The sequence below is a fragment of the Schistocerca americana genome, chromosome 2 (assembly GCF_021461395.2).
Source record: "Schistocerca americana isolate TAMUIC-IGC-003095 chromosome 2, iqSchAmer2.1, whole genome shotgun sequence".
NCBI classification, from domain to species: Eukaryota; Metazoa; Arthropoda; class Insecta; order Orthoptera; family Acrididae; genus Schistocerca; species Schistocerca americana.
Window position 1 is genome coordinate 347,834,845 of NC_060120.1, and position 15,897 is coordinate 347,850,741.

Sequence of the window (15,897 nt, forward strand, 5' to 3'; positions counted from 1 at the left end):
GCTTCCGTCCATCCACTAGCATATTACAGCGTCGTCTGTTGCTAAACCGCACCTAACTGGCTCTGCTTCGTAACTGGCTTTGTTGCAACTCACTTCCGCTTTGGTGTACTTTTCGATTGAATACGATTGCTACGCCACATGTGTGTGGTGAAAAACTCAGTAATGCTGTTATGGTTTCCAGTAACTTGTAACGACATTTGTCAACAAAACATTCCTCCCTGACTTCTTCTTTTCTTTTAGTGTTCAACCGTGAGGTTGGTTTTCCGCAGAGCGCCATTCTTCTCTTCTGTCTGCCTTCCTTTTCATTTCCACGTATGTGTGACATCCAACGTCATTCATGACCTGTTGCATGTATGATATCTTTGGTCGCCCCCGCCGATTCCTTCCATGAATAGCTCCTTCTGCTACTGTTCCAATGATGTTGTTGTGTCGTAGGATGTGCCCTACAAGTTTGTCTCTTCTTGTTTAGCCTCCACAGAGATCTGGTTTCCTGTACTCTTCTAAGCATCTCTTCATTTGTTACTTTGTCTCTCCAGCTGAACTTCATCATCCTTCTATAGCACCACATCTCCAGGGCCTCTAGCCGTCCTCTCTCTTCTCTTCCAATTGTTCATCCGTATAGCGCCACACTCCAAACGAAACCTTTCATGATACGTTTCCTTATTTTCAGACTGATGTTTCTGGTGAGTAGGTTCCTTCTCCGATTAAATGCGATTTTGGCTTTTTGTATTCTGCTCGCAATTTCTTTCCGGCTTCTAGCATCCCTTGTGATTTTGCTTCCCAGGTAAGTAAATTCTTCTATCACTTCCAGCTCCTCTCTTCCAATTTACATTCTCAGAGGTTCATATTCTGCTGTGTGCTGCACACCACCGCTTTAGTCTTTTTCTTGTTTATTCTCATTCCACACTGATTGCGTAGAATTTTTTCCATTTTTCTGAGGACTTCCTCCAGATTGTCTTTTGTCTTCGTGACTATACCAATATCATCTGCATAACGTAGCATTTCTATCTTCTGCCCATTAATTTTGATCCCCACCTCAGTAGTTTCTCGAACTTGGTCTATAGCTTCCTACATGTAAGCACTGAATATAAGAGGAGAGTGAGCACATCCTTGTCTTACCCCTTTTCTAATATTTGCTTCTTGTTCCTGGTGACAATTCCTAATCACTGCCACCTCATTCTTATAGAAACTGAGTATCACACGGATGTCTTTGTACTTTATTCCACTTTTCCTCAGCACTCTGAACATCTCTTGAAGGATAACGTTATCAAATGCCTTTTCCACGTCTAAAAAGGCAATATAAGTTGGTTTATTTTTCTGTAGTTGCTTTTCGATAACGAGTCTCAGTGTCAGAATCGCCTCTCTTGTTCCCAATCCCCTTCTGAAACCAAATTGACCTTCATCCAGCATATCCTCCACCTTCTCTTCAGAACTATTATTATGGGAATTTTTGATGTGATATTAGGCTTCGAGTTCGGTACTGTTCACATTTTGTAGCTGCTGCCTTCTTTGGTATAGGAACAATGATACATTCCTGGAAGTCTGTCGGTATTTCTCGTGTGTAACAAATGGACCTAATAAGTTTAAGCAGCATCATTTTCATGCTGTCACCAGCATTCTTTATTAGTTCTGTAGGGATGTCATCAGTACCCGTTGCTTTGTTGTCCTGTAGTTCTTTCGGAGCTCTGACAAATTCTTCTTACAGAATGTCATCTCCCTTGTCATATTCGTCTGTTTCCCCTTCTCTTCCTATTACTTCCTCCGAAAGAGGTGTTCCGGCATACAACTCCTCTATGTATTCTTTCCACCTCTTCACCATGTCTTCACCAAACAGCATTTTCCCCTCTTTCATTTTCTATTGTGCCTGAGAGTGTTATTTTACGTTTGTTAAAAAATTGATTAGATGTTCTGTCGGCTAAATGAGTTCTTCTGTTTTGCATATTTTGTTCCACTTCTCTGCACATTTCTTCAAGAAAATTTTCTTTTGCTTTCCTAGCTTCTCTATTAATTAAATTCCTTAGTCTGCTGTATTCAGCTTTTCCTTGTTCATCAGTTGCATTTTTGTATAACCTTCTGTTTTCTATAAGCTCAATAATATCTGCTGTAATCCATTTCCTCTTGTTTTTGGGTTCAGTTCTTCCAACTATCTTTTCTGCTGCTTTCTATATACCAGATTTAATTTGATCCCAGTCTTCATTTACTCAACCATGTTGAAGTTTTTTAGCTAGGTTGTCTGTTTCATGAGCATAGCGCTTTGCCAGTTCCTCAGTTTTCAGTTCTTCTGGTTCCCATTTACGTTTTACTGGCTTTTTCTTCAAACGTTTGAATCTCAGTGAATTCTTCATCAAGACCAGGTTACGATCACTGCCTATGTCTGCAGATGGATAGCTCCTGCAATCTTTTATCTGGTTCCTAAAACGTGCTTTCACTAGAATGTCATCAATCTGTCTCCTCAGGTCTCCAGGGGCCATCCATGTGTATCTTCTTCGTTTGTGATGTTGGAAAAATGTGTTTGTAACAACTAATTGATGCCTCGAGCAGAATTCGATTAGTCGATCTCCTCTTCCATTTCATCTTCCAAGTTCATATTTGCCATCAATTCCTTCCTCAGGTTCTTCACCCACAATTGCGTTCCAGCCCCCATGGCAATCAGGTTTCCATCTCCCTTAACATTTCTCATCGTATTACTTATTTCTTCGTATATTTCGTCAGTGACTGCATCTTCTTCTTTGGATGTTGGCATGTATATTTGTATTATCACAGTGTCCTTTGGTTTAGTTTCAAGTTTGACTAGTATTATTCGAGAGCTATATTGCACATATCCCGTGACATGTGAGCCACAGGTTTTCCTCAAAATTATTCCAACTTCTCCCATTCCTGGTCTATCTTGGTCAGTTCCGGTGTGAATGACTCTGTATTCTCCAGAACAGAAATCACCTGGTTGGGGCCATCTCATCTCCTATATGCCTAGGATATCGATTTCCAATCGTTCCATTTCAAGTTTTACATTTTCTAGCTTGCTACACTGAAGCAGCGTTCTCACATTCCAATTGGCTATGTTAAAATTGGGATTCTTTTCCTTCACGTTGTCTGTATCTTTTGCAGTCCCTACCCGGAGATGCGACTGGAGGACTGTTTTATCTCCAGAAATTTTTACAGGAGCTACTGACATGGTTTGCCGCTGATGCTTGGGATAACCGTAGTTCTTTAATGTGGTGGTTTCCCGTTGTCTTCCACATCCTCTGCCGTTGAACATCAGCTGGTTCCGCCTTTGGAGATGATTTCTCACTTCCATTGCAAGAGGGTACCCTGTCTAGCAACTGCTGGGGTGATGACTTATCCCGGTCATCCCCCAGTCCCTGTCTACGTCAGCCATCACATGAAGCGACGTTGCTCGCTCTCTACCGCGTGGAGGTGTAGATCAGGAGTTTCCCTTCATCGGGTCTAGGACCTTAACGGCATTGCCTAGACTCCTCCAGAACTTTAGAAATAAGAATTGTTTTCGTCAGTTGTCGGATACAAAATATAAAACAAGTGAAGCTCATAACTACATCCACATGTATTCTGCAAAACGTAAAGGAAGCTAGCTGTAAGGTAGCCATGCTTATCTAAAAGGCCAAACAACCATGCACAATAACAGAAGCTTGTTAATGCCCACTTGTAAAGAAATGGTAAACATTTAGAAACTATTACTAAAACTTCAAAAATTCTTCTCTCTGCTGACACAATCTCTGCCGCCTAGTTAGTGACGTGTTCAGCGACGCTGAAGACATTTTGATGGAGAAAATAAAGAGCAGTGTCAATTTTTCACTTCACATCGAAGTGTCCATCTATATTGGCCGTCGCACTCAACTTCTTTCCTGCATACGGTTTGCTGATGGGGATGTAATTGCAAGTAAATCGTTTTTTAGCAAAGCGAGTAACTGGACAAGAAATATTTCGTGCGACTAATGAATACACGGTCCTTAATGAATTAACGTGGAAGAATTGCGTTAGTGTTTATACAGACGGAGCCGCTTACATGATAGGCTGAGTGGAAGAATTCGTGAGAAAAGTAGATGAACGAACTCCTAACTTTCGAACCGACTATTCTCTCATTCTTCGCGAAAACATTATTGTTATCTGTAATTAAGTCCATGAGCACCTTATTATCGTCATCAAGGGGCCATACAGTTGGACACATCTCACAAGAGCCATTTTCAATTGTCTGTATCCACAAATTTAATTAATCAATAAATCCTTTAATCTTATCCATACTAGTCAGAATATTTTCGTTTCTACCTTGCATTTTTCTGCCAATAATAAGGTGCTGACAGACTTAAATAACATTTAGTACCAACATTCTCAGTAGAATTTCGAAAGATGTTTTGGAGAAGGTGTTGAAGATTTTAACTAGGTTTGTGGTTCATTTATGGATTAGAAACTTCTTCTGAATAATTTAGCTTTAGGCTTACAAGTCGAACTGGCAAATTTGAAAGCAGGCATAAGTAAAATCAAAATCTTTTGAAGTGCCTCTGGATACATATTTATTGTCAGTAATCAATGAATACCTAGCTATGTTCGAGATGGCAGTTAATGTTTTATTGCCATTTTCAGCTACATATTGTGTGAACAGGGCTTCTTCACATTGACTGAAAGGGTAATTTTGTTTATCCGGAAATAGCGAAGTAGCTGTACAATAAAGTGTAGCTAAAAGTACATTTCAATCACCTAAAAGTCAGAGGTGTGACCCTCTTTGTTTAAAGTTTCTGAACTTTGGATAAATTAGAAAAACTTTGAGTACCTATTACCAGTATCACAATAGCTGCCATTGAGCATGGAGTAACGTTAGCCTATCGTGTACAGTCTCGATTATAACTGCTGCCTTTAACCCAACACTAAATTTGGATCATCACTCACAGAAAATTGTCCTAGTCAACTTATTTACCTGCAGTTCCATACCGAAAATTACGTCAAGAAATACTAACTTCTATAATCAGATAGGCAATCATTAAATTCTGGCCAGAGTTACTATAAAACGTAGAACTTAAGAACTCCAGGACATTCTTTTCAACTTCTTACGGGAAATAGCGCCATATAACATCAAGAATGACTTCGAAGACTGAACATCAGTTACAATGAAACTCTTAAACAATGCAAGGCTTGATTTTAAGCTGGATAATTATATAAAAATCAGTATTAGGTTTTGAGGGAAATAGAATTGAGAAAGAAACCTTAACCTCTGTAAGGTGGTCGGGTCTATTTTACCCACAAGGATTATTGATGGTGTATCACTTTGAAAATATTTGGTTTTAATAATTTCCCTTCGCTGACTTTCGTTATCACTTATTGAAGTATATAATTTTGGAGCTCTCGTCAGGAATTCACAGAAATAGTACTCCTCAAGCTGTTCAGGTCTTTTTAGACCGTGACTTCTTTCACCTTCATTATTACAGCAAATTTTTACAATATTCATTTTGTCAGCAATGGAACGCATATATGTGCAGAAGGTCAGTTATATAGAAACTAAGTTATTGTTATAGGCGCTACAGTTTGGAACCGCGCGACTGCTACGGTCGCAGGTTCGAATCCTGCCTCGGGCATGGATGTGTGTGATGTCCTTAGGTTAGGTTAGGTTTAGGTAGTTCTAAGTTCTAGGGGACTGATGACCTCAGAAGTTAAGTCGCATAGTGCTCAGAGCCATTTTTTTAAAGTTATTGTTGTTTCGAACAATGAAAGGTCTATTTCTGAGGAAAGGAGGCAAGGTGAAGCGCATGCCGTTGTTACTCGCTGTAACCAAATCAGTTTATAAAATGATTCACTTCTAATCAGGTCACTAGGTTTCTACCTTGACAGTTACATATTTTGTGTTTGTTCTCCAGATAATGAACTCTTTGAGGGATTATGAAACAGCAGACATACTGCAGACCTTTCTGATAGTGATTAACCAGTTTCAGGGGATGAAGATCCATGTTTTAGAATGCATTTCTTTACCTTCAATAGAAGATACAGATGATAAACCAGAACAGGAAATGGTTTCAAAGAATAAATCAGTTGAATGGAAGTCAGAAACCCTACCACAAGTGGGACGCCATTTCGCATATAATATAGTTGATATGACTCCAGGACCAACAAGGTATGCCATTTCTCACATTACAAATGATCACTAAGCTTTCAAATTGCCCCTCCCTCCACCAACCGGAATCATTATCCTGACCAACCCTAATGCTGAACAGTGCAGAGATCACACAATTTAGAGAGTAACGATGTTATTAAAAAAGTTCAAAACGATGTTAAAGAGCTATTCGATTTGATGACCATGAGACAAAGTTACGAGACTTGAGCTTCTGTTAGAAATGGGTAAAGATATTACCTAAGCATTACGATTCCAATATGTTTGTTACAGTAAATGAACAATTTTTTACGTTCAGGAAAACTGCCTTTTCCGCCATTGTATGCCAAGTACACTAGCAAAGTATTGCATCAAGCTTTGGATACTTCGTAACAATGAAGCAAATTATGTGTGGTATATTAAGCCATTGCCGGGAACCTACCATGTAGCGATCCTGTAGAGAACAGAAACCTAACTGTTGTAATTGACTAGTCTTATGGCTTGAAAGCCATAAAATCATCTAATTTTTCACCTCCTACAACCTAGGACAAGTGCTGATGAAGACAAAGATCACTGTGTTTGGAGCTGTGCAAAAAAACAAGGATGGGAACCTTACCAAAACTGTTGCACAAGAGGGGGGATCCTTAGTCCCACATCAATGTTTGTTTTACAACGGACACACAGCGCTTCTGTCATACATGAAAAACAAATGTATTATTCTGAACGCAACACGATGTAAAATCTCAAAGTATTTTAGACTAAAACGCCACGGAATGAGCTGAGGCCACCCTAGACGAGGTGACGGTGAGTTATACAGAAAAGAAGAAAACAAGCAGATGGTCTTTTGTGTTCTTCGATATGATCGACATATCTGCATACACCTTTTATGTGCTATGTAAGACAACTCAGCCTCCATGGAAATCAAACACCATACAGTAGAAAAGTCTGTTAATAGAAACTACTGGTTAGTAGCTAATTGAAGGGCAAATGAAGAAGTGATATGTCTTCTAAGAACGAATATTGCAGAAGAATGTATTGAGAGAATAACATCGTTTGAATCTGCGTCCTCCATATCGGAAGAAAATGATTGTGAGAGTACGAGGAGAGTGGTTTATGTAATGTTTGTGAATCATCCATCAAATACCCAGAACGTTAACTTCCTACACATTCACTGCAACGTTTCTGGAGGCTCATTCCACAATACTGCTTCCACACAAACGTTTCATCAGTACTGGCCTTTAATACCACCTGAATATACGGACGCCGAACAGCTAATTCCACCTTTTACATCTCAGCTGTTAAAGATAAAGATGAAAATCTTGTCTTTCATTGGTAAAGAAATAACCGCTCTATTACACTTAAGGAAACATAACGAGTGTCGTATACACGCAGCATGCTGTATATGAAGACAAAATGAAGAAGAACAATGAGAAGAAAAATACTGTGAAGAAATTGTTAACTAATTGCAGTTGATAAAAACCATCGTGATACAAATACTAACGTCATTACATTAAAAGTATTCGCAGTTGCGAATATAGATAACCGTGAGCAGTAGAATGGAATGACAACAATGAAGATTTGGGTCGGGCCAGGATTCGAACCCGGATTCCCCGCTTATTGCGAATGATCGCTTTACCATTTAGCTATCCGTGCACGATTCATGGCCACCCACAAACTTCCATATGTCGCCGACTATGCGTCGACGACCTGTACTAGTACATCCATTGTGTATATTCCCGTACGGGTGAGACATTTTACTTGAAAGTCGCTTACCCGATGTCGGCGAATAAATACGATATTTTAGTGCCTGTGTTAGTCTGAATACCACACCGGGCAAGCGTCTTTCAAATAAAATGTCTCACCTGTACGGGAATATAAATGACGGATGTAGGAGTACAGGTTGGCGACTCATGTTTGATGACATATGGAAGTTTGGATCTGGCCGTGAGTAATGCGCAGGTAGCCAATCCTGTTTCGGATTCCGGTCTGGCACAAATTTTCGTTGCCGTCGTGCCATTCTACAGCTGATGGCTGTCCATATGCGCAATTGTGAATACATTTAATGTATCCCATAACGGATGTGGTCGCCGCAGTGCCTGTTTCTTTGGATATGCATGCACGTGCAAAGGAACTTCACATCGTATTCAGAATAACACATGCATTACAACAGCGTACTAACATCATTCTCTGTGAATTCTCATTCGACTTTGCATTGTGTACGAAAGACGTAAACTTACGTACTGAATGTGAGAGACAAAATTCTCGTTGACGGTTCTATTACTCACTTCGAATATCAAAGGCGTAAACCATTTATTCAAGCAGGTTTACCTCACAGAGATTCCCTACGACTGTAATACAGAATGAAAATACTTCCCCCACTGCACTGCGAGAGTCGTCTGAAGAGTTGTACTTTTCATTTCACTTGTTTTCAGAAAAATAATATCGTTTGAATACCCAAATATTTTATCTTGTGCGCAGTCCGGGTATCGCAACGTTAAAGAAAGGGTAAGTATCATTTGCTCCAAATGACGCAATCGCGTTGCAGAATGTTGGCAGGGGAACGAAGTATGAACTAAAAGAAGTTTCAACTGCTGCCTCCTGTTCAGTATGATACTTGAGTTCGTAGAGGATTACAGGAAGATTATTTTAAACTCTCACCAAGAACTTGTACTGAGTTGCAGAAGAATAGACACTAACTGTGTTATATCAGGTAAAACAGGCATCGAGAACTGTGATGTTCTGAGAAATGACAGAAATTAGAGTTTCTTATACATGACATTAAATTAGAGTGTCTATAAGCAATAATCACTATGGAAGATCTCAAAAAATGTTCAGAGTCTGGTATTCCGTCATTGGGATTTAACTGAAAGTGTTGCATCAGAAATTAGTACATGAACGTAGCAAATTAAAATAAACACAGCTCTCGAAACAGTAAAATAGCTAATTTTAGCTTTATAATGAAACAGGAATTTAATTTCCAATGACTGCATAATATTCGATGCAGTTAATATAACAGAAGTGAAGGCATATCTGAATTCGTTTAATATTCCGAATAAAAACGGTCAACCGATTTTAGCACAAAAAATACTGCACGAGCGTATGAAATATACTGTAATTTCCAGTCGCCGTGTGACGAAAAGAGCGGAGTAAGTGGTGGTATAACAACTCCCCTTATGAGTCGAACAAAGTTTTAGAATTGTTCACATCAAGCTGAAGGAACACTGAAATTTTCCGTCATTGATATGAGAACTGAAATGTGAACAAGAACGCTGTTTCTTGTCCAAGAAATACGATACCATGCAGTCTGGTTATTCATGATTCTGTTCTAGGCAACTGCGTAACGAGCTGTACCCTTATGTAAGAGATTTAATGCTGTTATGTAAACAAATAAACATTTTATGTATGAAAGCTGGTGAAATAAAGGAATAATATATACCATTTATTTAATTTTTTTCTGCATCTGTAAGTGTTAAGTGTTTCATGAGGCATGCAAGTTAAATTTGCAAATGTACTGCATGTCTTACCACGTCAAATAATGTGATAACACGAGATGTGATAGATGTGAGATGTACAACAGGTCTTAAAACTTAAAAGAAGCTCCTTGAAGAGGAGAGAGAAGAGGAAGGGAAATGAAATGAAAGCGCCGTTCAGATGAGCTACAAAGTTCATGAAATTCTGCTAGAGAAGCTCAAGTATTGTGGCATGAGTGGGACAGTGCACAAATGGTTTAATTCGTACCTAACTGGAAGAGTGCAGAAAGTTGAAATAAGTAGTTCTCGTAACATGCAAAGATCAGCACATTCCTCAAACTGGGGAACTATCAAGAATGGGGTTCCACAAGGGTCAGTCTTGGGTCCTTTGTTGTTCTTATTATATATTAATGACTTGCCATTCTATATTCATGAAGAGGCAAAGTTAGTTCTCTTCGCTGATGATACAAGTATAGTAATCACACCTGAGAAACAAGAATTAACTGATGAAATTGTCAATACTGTCTTTCAGAAAATTACTAAGTGGTTCCTTGTAAACGGACTCTCACTGAATTTTGATAAGACACAGTACATACAGTTCCGTACAGTGAATGGTATGACGCCATTAATAAATATAGACCTTAATCAGAAGCATATAGCTAAGGTAGAATATTCCAAATTTTTAGGCATGTCCATTGATGAGAGATTAAATTGGAAGAAACACATTAATGATCTGCTGAAACGTTTGAGTTCAGCTACTTATGCAATAAGGGTCATTGCAAATTTTGGTGATAAACATCTTAGTAAATTAGCTTACTACGCCTATTTTCACTCATTGCTTTCATATGGCATCATATTTTGGGGTAATTCATCACTGAGGAATAAAGTATTTATTGCACAAAAGCGTGTAATCAGAATAATAGCTGGAGTCCACCCAAGATCATCCTGCAGACATTTATTTAAGGATCTAGGGATATTCACAGTAGCTTCTCAATATATATACTCTCTTATGAAATTTGTTATTAACAACCAAACCCAATTCAAAAGTAATAGCAGTGTGCATAACTACAATACTAGGAGAAAGGACGATCTTCACTATTCAAGATTAAATCTAACTTTGGCACAGAAAGGGGTGAATTATACTGGCACTAAAGTCTTTGGTCACTTACCAAATAGTATCAAAAGTCTGACAGATAACCAACAAGTATTTAAGAAGAAATTAAAAGAATTTCTGAATGACAACTCCTTCTACTCCATAGAGGAATTTTTAGATATAAATTAAGAAAAAAAAAATATTAAAAAAAATAATTAAAAAAATAAAATAAAATAAAATAAAAAATAAAGAAAAACAAAAAACACAAAAAAATAAAGTTGTTATATTAACTTAAGTATGTTGTTAAATTAACCTAATTATGTCATGTACTGGAAAATTCGACTCGTTCCACATCATTACGAAATATCGTATTCATGATCCATGGAACTAGTATTAATCTAATCTAATCTAATCTTTCAAAGTCCTTGAGCCTTTTCACTGGTGGTGATTTAGCAAAAGAAGACTTCATAGTTCCAGCTGCAGGCTGAACACTTCCTCATATGATAACAGTCATGACAAGTATTCATCACACATAGTAGACTACGTTCACAGCCATCTTGCATAATCTTTGAAGAAAGTTCGTTGCATATTCTTTAGCGCTCTATGAGTGTATAGATATCACAGGCACAAATCTGGATGTGATATTCTAAGCAGCGTTGAAGAAAACGTTCGTTTTTCGTGGTTTTGATGCAAAAACTCTCAGTATCCATTTCGCGATGGTCTACAGCTTGGAGTAATTTATCCGCAATGTGGCAGGGAACGTAAAAACTGTGAAGATTATTTCAAGGATATCCCTCAGGGTACATTTCTTGGTTCATACAAGTCCCTACAAGGATCCCCATCCTATTCGTTTTGACGATGGAAGTAGTGCAGTACTCCCTACTCGCAAGCCTGCGCTCACCGCCTGGAAGTCCTGGTTCGCGAAGTGAGACGTGCTTTAATGTGGCACTCGTGATGAACTGAGTGTGCGAATGCAACTGTGAGACTGGCATCAGTGTTGATTTAACAGTGTTTGTGTTTTTGAGGAGCCAATAAGCTAGGGCCGGCCATGGCGAGCCAAACCGCACGCGTGCGCGATGTGCCGGTCACGTGCGAGCTGCGGCTCGGCCCATCTCAGCATCGCTTGGTTCATCTCGGGTTCGCTCGGTCCTTCTCGGAAGTACACGGTACAGCGCGACGCTTCATGTGGCAGTGCGATGCAATGTGAAGCAGCACTCTCTCTTACGGCACATGGTGTGGTATTTTTCGAGATGCAACACTTGTACTTTTCGCTATTTTCTTATGGTTTAAAGGAAAAGTGAAGGAACAGTGGTTGTTGGAATAGCACATGGAAATTACAGTTCTTGCTCGAAAAAAAAAGGGTGAAAATTCTCAGTGTCTGTTACGCAGTCTCATATTCGTTGGCACCACGAACATGCTGGTGCACCTAAAAGAGTGTAGCACTTCACAGGAAGCAGATCTCAGCGTGAGTACCCATGAAAATCATTGTGTTCGTGCTGTTTATATCTGCACCTATTTGGATCTGAAAATTCAGTGTGTTCACAGTCCTGTTTCTTCTTTTTAGCCGGAAACAAGCTGTAGCGGTCCGTCATTAAAATCAAGCTACAAAATAGCTCTCAAAGTAGCAAGATGTAGTAAATCTTTTCAGCGGTGGCGAGTTCATTAAAGACTGCACTGTTGAAGCGGCGGAACTCCTGAAATGTGCAAATGTTTTCCGAAACTAGTCTTGGAAACTAGCCTCGTGTTTGCTATCGTGGGACACTCAACTGATATACAAGTCACGGGGTGTAATCACGATGCTGTCCAAATCACACCCAAGTGGGTCTATTCTGAAACCACACTACGTTTGTAACACAAGCTTATAATTCCATTGACGTAAATCCTACCTTGGGTGACTAGCTACTCATATAATTTACTCATTAAAGTAATTGATCGAAGTTCCCCTCCAAAAATGATCATGGGAAGTGATTCTGGTGAGTGTGACTGTTGAACAAATAAATGCCGTCCAAAGATTTACAACTGCGTTCATTTTCTATGTATGGAAGACATGAATTTATAAATAAATGTAAGTGTCGTGTGACTAGGGCCTCCCGTCGGGTAGACCGTTTGCCTGGTGCAAGTCTTTCGATTTCACGCCACTTCGGCGACTTGCGCGTCGATGGAGATGAAATGATAATGATTAAAAGAACACAATACCCAGACCCTGAGCGGAGAAAATCTCCGACCCAGCCGGGAAACGAACCCGGACCCTTAGGATTGACAGTCTGTCGCGCTGACCACTTTTTTTCTCATTTTGTTCGTTTTCGTTCGTTGCCTCTGCTCGGGGTGGACGTCGTAAGACACCCGTTTTAAGTTCGTCGATGATCTGCTAACTCAGTTTTTTTTTATTACAGAGGGCAGCTAACCCTGTGAGAGAACACGCTGAGCTACCGTGCCGGCTTCCCACTCATCTACCGGGGACGGACATTGTTCAAGGAGCACTCATGTGTATGATCGTAAACGTAACGTGCCAACAGACCTCATCTGATAAAGGTGTTGGCAAGAACCTTGCACGAAAGAGACTGCATGGAACCTAGTATGGTTCTCTACTAACAGAAATGGGAACAAAGAGAACAGATAAAATGTATAATATCGCTAAACAAATAGGTAATCAGATGCAGTACCATAATCAGATGCAGTACCACGATATTTCTTAAGGAGGCAAATTGGTTTACGGATGCAATCTCTGAGAAACGTCAACATGAATTTTGGGTAGCTGAAAAATTAACATAAACCCCACGGGCCTAATCTCCGTCTTGGAGAATGATTGGAGCGCGAGCGCGAAAAACCCCTGAAGTCTTTCTGCAGGTGGCTGGACAAGTGAAACTGAGAATAAAATTACTCTGCAGCAAGATCGCCAAAGTACGCGACCGACTCCTGTGACGGCCAGGAACCAACAACAACTCAAATTCTCTTCCGACCTACACCCAGAGAGCCTGTGCCAGAACTCGACCAGTTGTCACCGAATAACAACGCTTTTGCCAGTTATCACCTTGCAACAAATTCGTCCAGACTCCCACAACCATACTCCGTCAAACCAGGCGCCAATACCACTCCTTCTAACCGATTCCTTATGGTGAGTGTCAAAGTGTGCTGACGTAATATTCGAGCAGCCTATCACAGCCTCGACCAGGGACTTACATGGGAAGTTTTCTGGCAATGGATGGTAATTGGGGTGCTACTTGTGACACCATTCTGTTGGCTCTGCCGAGGACCTTGGCGACCATTTCTCCAAAGCGTCCCAAACAGTAGCGCAGCCGAGCTGGCGCAATCCTGCCCAAAATATGAGGCTTTCACAAGAAAACTTCCTCCAGCCATTGCAAAAATATCGAGCATCCATCCTTCTGGATCATGAGACAAGACTTCAAAAGAGAAAAACGCCAGTCACGGGTCGGGACTCTGCCCACAATACCTAGTGACCGAATGCTACCCCACCTTCTGACCGTTCGTTGCTATTATGAGCGGTTGGCCTCCTCACAGCCCAGAAGTTCCCGTTCATTTCCCGTGTAAAATGGACATAATTATGATGTACATGCATCCCACACCAGACCATGTGCATGCCGATGCGATTACCTACTTTGTATGTAATACAATAGCAAAATGGCATTAATTTGCATGTATCCAAATTAAGGCTGTAGAAACGCAAGACAGGCTGGTTAGATAGTCCTCAACAAGTGTCTGAAGAGGCCAGAGGGCCCGCCACACTGCAGTCTGTCTCGACAAACAATAATTCGCTGCATAGCTGTCATGGCAGCGGATGTCTACAGGCAGTTAATTGACAATCCCAGCAATTTTATTGCATTCTCAATTTCTTCGATCAAGTATATTTCGCGCAATCCGCACCGTACTTTTGACTTTATATACAGTTTATATGGTATGATATTTTAATGAACTGTATATTGCCTATTGTTGCGAGCACAACAGATAAAATGAGAGTCTCACTATTAGTTTCTGCAGTTGAAAATATTTTAACTTCGTACACCTTGATCTACTACGCGGGGATGCGCACTACACTTGCAAACTGTTTTCATATAACCCAGGTCTGGCTTGTTAGAAATGGAACACAGTATCATTACTGCAACTAATTATGAAATTAAACGTGTCCTTCTCCACTTTCATGCACTGAAAATTACTCTTATTACACGTACAGAAGTTACAGTATGCTATGTTCGCTAAACGTAAGAGCTGCAGTGTATTTTTTAATATATGAACACTAATGATTGCCACGACTAACACGAGAGCATGAGACAAAAAATGAAATTTGGTTTTTGTATTATTCGCAAGAACAGGTTTCATCACAGCAGTCTTTGATATCACACAAATAAAATTTTATTGCACTGAATTACTTAAATTATTTACCTTACTGGTATTGTAATAGCAGTTGTCCATGTCCACTTGACAATGGCATAATAAAATCCAACATTCACCTCTGAGGTCTCCGGTAAGCTGAATGAAATAATTTTAATGGAGCGTTACCTGCCCGCTTAATTCTTGGAAAACTGCTTTCATTCAATTTAATTTGAATTTGCGGCGGCAGCGGCTCCAGCGATCGCTGCACAGCTCTGCGTCACGAAAAATTCTAAATATGCTGAAAACGGCTAAAAATGTGGAATGAAATACTGGGCACGCTAGCAATAAATTACTACAAGTATTTTTAACAATTTCTATATTCAAAAATCAACTTAAATTTAAAGTACACACCTTTTTCATTCATCAGCCTCCAATGGCGTCTTTCTCGAAAAAGGAACAAAAGAAAACTAACCAAGCATTCAATCGAACGTTACAGGCTCTTACGACTTTAACGGCTACAAGAAGACAGACACAGTAATGTTTTAACCTCCACTATTTATTGGCAATTTAACATGTATATTTGTTATCTTTTTTAATTATCATTGTCTGTTTCGATTTCTACACTGGCTAACCACAGACGTTATTTGCAAAATATAGATCCATAATTATTGCACAAACATCAAAATGAAAAATATTATTTCTTTTTTACATAGTCTACACAATCGACAGTCGATAATACAGAAATTAAATAGTAATAATAATATTAATAATAATAATAATAATAGGCCCGGGAAAAGAATAGGCCTCCGGTATATTCTGCCAGTCGTAAAAGGCGACGAAAAGAACAAACCGCTAATAGGGCTAACCCCCTTTTTAGTGTGATTAGTTGGTTCAGGACAGAACTAAAGAAGCCT